A 5,000-nucleotide genomic window follows, 5' to 3' on the forward strand; every position below is an offset into this window, starting at 1 on the left:
CAAATGTATTTTGTGATTTATATATAAATGAGTCTCTTCTCACAAATACATTTCAATACACACACAAATGGATATCAGTGGATATATATATATATATATTAAAATAAATCCAACAAAAATAAGTTTCACAAACACATTTCTGATCCACACACTAATGTGTCTTGTTTTAAATAAATGTAATTTGAATCCATAATTAATTTAAAAAATATTTGCCATTTTCATGAAAAAGGCAGTTGGATGTTGTTACATTTATATACAATCTGTTAAACTGTGAATTTGCAAGACGCTTTTCATTTGTGAACTTGTTTGCATTTGTGTGTGAACTGGTCTGTATTTAGATGTGGATTTTTGAGACTCTCCTGCTGTGGCTGGATTCACAAATGCATTTTTTTTCAACAAGGAACTCTCTGTAGCCAATCAAGTTTAACAGTTTGTGTATAAATTAATGTTTTTATGGATTTAAATTACATTTATTTAAAACAAGACACATTCGTGTGTGGATCAGAAATGTGTTTGTGAAACTTATTTCTAACTTGTTTATGGATTAATTTTACATTTATACACACCGACATCCATTTGTGTGTGCGTTGAAATGTATTTGTGAGAAGAGAGTCATTTATATTATAAATCACAAAATACATTTGTGCATCCTTCTCTGTGCGGTCATTATTAATGAGACTGAACTGCCCCCATAGATTATTATTATTATTATTATTATTATGATTAGCGAGCTTCGGAGGGAGTCCTCCTCCGCCCACCACCACGAGGAGGAGGAGGAGAGCGTCCTCGTCTCCCGGGGAGACGGGCTTTCCCCGGGCCGGCGCCCCGGGTACCAGGGGCCGGTGTGATGGAGAGCGCGCGGGGTTCTGACAGCTGCAGCTGATGGATGGCTCTGTGTTGCACTCGTCTTCAATGGGTATTTGTTTACCAATCATGTCCGTGGATGAAGGATGGGGGGCGGTGGAGGATGTGGCGGCCGGTGGGGCTCTCTCTCTCTCTCTCTCTCTCTCTCTCTCTCTCTCTCTCTCTCTCTCTCTCTCTCTCTCTCTCTCTCTCTCTCCCTCTCCCTCTCCCTCTCCCTCCCCCTCTCTCCCTCTCCCTCTCTCTCTCTCTCTCTCTCTCTCCCTCTCTCTCTCTCTCTCTCTGCAGCCAGTGAACGGGGGAGAGGCGGGGGGCCAGAGGTGGTGTGGGGGAATGTGTTTAAAGATGATGTCGGTATAAGATGCGAGAGTTGTAATCCAGAGAGAGAGAGAGCAGAATGGAGGTGAGTAGGGCAAGATTTGGAACGCGAGGGACGATAAAAACGTCTCACTCTTCCCCGCCCCCCCCCCACCCTCCCTATTTTTCCGCTGCGAGCGCTCCTGAATCAAATCATCTCGTACAGAGGCAGTCGACTCAAAAAGGATGTCCTCAGAAACTCTAAAAAAATTCCAAAACGGATGCAGCTAAAGAAAAGGTTAAATCAGGAAGACGACAGTCCCCTCCTGTTTATCTATGTATCTATGTAATGTTCTAAGTCAGCTCAAGCCCCTCCCCTTTATATCTCAACCAATCAGGACCTCATGCCTCAGAACATTAGAATTGCGATCATTAGAATTTTAAATAGCAACCTCCCCTGACTTAAATAGCTCACGGCCAATAGGCCAATTCGAACTAATTAACTTCAAGCATAGTGTGTTGCACTCAAGCACTCGATGTACATACTGCTCTCGATGGAGAAGTATTGAAGCGGACCTATTGTACAAACCCGACTTTTCCTTGCCCTTGCACTCATAAGGAGTTAATCTGGGAACAGAATTGACGTGGCCAAAGGTTCCCTTGATTCAGGCACTTCCTGGTCAGTGAGACGCGGTTTTTTTGCACGGCGAGTCAAAGGGATTCCAAGATGTCTGGGAGGAAGAATGAAACAGAAGCAGAAGCACTTCTGTGCACCTGCCGAAAAAAAAGGAAGCAGAAATCGTTCCCCAATCGTCATCGAAAACCAATCAACAAGGAGAGAGAGAGCGGGTGGCAGCCATGCGACTATAAGTTCGGCCCTGGGTATCGGAGATGATGGATCGACCCACATTGCTTTACCCTACCCTAGAACTCTTCAGCAATCCCACTCAAGGTGCCACTCAACCCCCAAAACATTTAGCACCAGTACCGCCATGCGGTTTGTTCAAATATAGATTGTGATGGTGACATTTTGTTCCTCATGTGGGGTTGTGTAGACAGAAACCCCTCGACAGGACTCATCCCTGCTTTTGCTTTTCCCTTAAGCTTTGGTGTGACTGGAGTTTTCCGACGGTCTCTTTTTTTATTCGCTGTGAACCTTTCGCTCTCAGAGTTCTGCTTGGGAGGCTTGATCTCTTCCAACTTTGACTTGTCACAGACTGCAATCAGCCCAAAGCCTCTTTGTCTTCCCAACTCTTAGCTGAGCTCCTCCATTCTGTGGCTCTCTCACTCTTTCTTTCTCACACACAAGCTCTCTCTCTCTCTCTCTCTCTCTCTCTCTCTCTCTCTCTCTCTCTCTCTCTCTCTCTCTCTCTCTCTCTCTCTCTCTCTCTCTCTCTCTCTCTCTCTCTCTCTCTCTCTCTCTCTCTCTCTCTCTCTCTCTCTCTCTCTCTCTCTCTCTCTCTCTCTCTCTCTCTCTCTCTCTCTCTCTCTCTCTCTCTCTCTCTCTCTCTCTCTCTCTCTCTCTCTCTCTCTCTCTCTCTCTCTCCCCCCACGTATCTGGGATATGTCCAACCAGATTCAGAGAGTGTGGGCAAAAATGAGGGCAATTGTCTCAGGCCAAAAAAAAGTGAAGCTTTATTTTCTTCCAAAACATTCACAAAAAAATAAAGCAAAGTTCCTAGATAGCATAACATAGCTTAACCAAAACATACCGCTCTCACACTGGCCTCCCATCAAGCCAGCACCACCTTCAGCCCCCAAACACCAAATGAGGCAGCCCTTAAATAGGGAAATGCATTGGACCAATCAAGGCCGTATGGGCCATACCACTAGTTGGGGGAACATTCTGTAGCTAAAGCTACCAATTCTACCTAACTGACCAGAAAGTACATTGTGTGAATACAAAATAAACATGACACTAAATAAACAATCACCAAATATAGACATACCCACACCTTGTGCACAACCTATAGATATTTACAAAACAGCTGTTTATATCAACACCCCCTGGGCTATTCCCTGATGGCATGATCCTGAGATTTCATTACCACACTGCCCCCTACTGTGGCGGAAGTCCAATTTCACACCACCAATTATAATATATATACACAATATAATTGTATTAATAATAATAATAGTAATAATAATAATAATAATAATAGTTTATCTTATGCGAGACTGTGAGAAGGGGGAGGGTTTCACCTTCTCACAATATATATATATATATATATATATATCTTTCCCTCCCACTCTTTACCTCTCTCTCACACACATACAGATGGCACACACACACTCTCCCTCCCACTCACTCTCTCTCTCTCTCTCTCTCTCTCTCTCTCTCTCTCTTTCTCTCTCTCTCTCCTTCTGTCTGCTCTCTATCCCACTCTCTCCCAAAAACCCTGTTCTCTCTTCCTGTCTGTTGATTCCTGAGTCACTGAGACCGGATGTAGCAGCATCAGCTGTGTGTGTGCGTGATGATGACTGAGTCATTCTGAGTTATTTTAAGGGGCTGTGCTCGAGGGGCGACGACCAGAGATGGATCAGAATTAGTGGCAAAACGAGCAGAAAGCACCTGTTCACACACTGAAAACCACACCGGATACTTGTACTGGAACAAGCTTATAGCAATAGTACGAATACTAACAAGTTACATTATGTAAATGCTAATGCTTATGCTAATACAATATTAATAATATTGCTATACTGTTGTCAGCACTGTAACCACTACTATTAACTACATATACTACTACCACTACTGAATACTACTACTACTACTACTACTATTAAGTACTAATACTACTACCAATACTAATACTACTAATTTTACTACTACTATTAACTAAAAATACTACTACCCCTACTATGTCTAACTACTACTACTACAACAACAACAACAACAACAACTATTAACTACTAATACTACTACCACTACTGACTACTACTACTAATAATTATTATAGTCGAGGCCAGAGCAGAGAGAGCAGAAGCATGCATATCATTCTGCTATCGTTGGAGGAAGAGAAATGTCTCCTTCTGGAGCTGCAGAGAAGCATTACTCACCACCCTTCATAATCTACCCAAAGTTAGGGTTGGTAATGAATATGACACGTCCACCACTGTGTACCCCCTAGGATGGCGATGGAAGTTAATTCAGGTTTTCCTCATTTAAAGCACCAATATAAAATATTAAGTTGAGGATAATTGCTGTTCCAACGATAAACTAGCGTCTAATAGCTTTTAACATTTTAACAGCCTCATAAAATATATTATAATATGCCACATTTCATGTTTAGGTCAGTTAGCACCTCAGCATACCACCAGAGGACACCTCTAGAAGGTGTGTTGGTGTGGTGGGGAAAGCGTGTGTATTCATGCTGAACATGCACCAGTGCTCGGAATAACAACAGACAAGCGTTCTGAGGACTGAGAGATGACACTTCCACGGGGCTCAGGCGGTCTATATATGTACAATCATACTTAGCCCACAATGCTCCCTCTCATCATGACAATTGGAATTAAAACAATGTGTACAATTGTCCCAAACAGGAGGTTCTGTGAAAGCTGATCATCTCACTGGCATTGCTAGGAACAGTTCTTTATATATATATCGTACTGGAATAAAAGGGTCAGTCGTTGAATAGTATGTTGTACAATATATCTATGTGTGTGTGTCTGTATCTACCCTCCCCTCCTCCGCCTCCCTCTCCTTCTCCCTCCCTCTCCCCCTCCTCCCCTACCCCCACCCCCCCCCCGTCCTACTCCTCCTCCACTCTCCTCCTCCTTCTCCCCCTCCTCTCTCCTTTTTCTCCGCCCTAAGCCTCTCCCTCTCCCTCTTGTCCGCC

The sequence above is a fragment of the Micromesistius poutassou genome, assembly GCF_964030765.1.
Source record: "Micromesistius poutassou genome assembly, chromosome: 13".
Classification (NCBI taxonomy): Eukaryota; Metazoa; Chordata; class Actinopteri; order Gadiformes; family Gadidae; genus Micromesistius; species Micromesistius poutassou.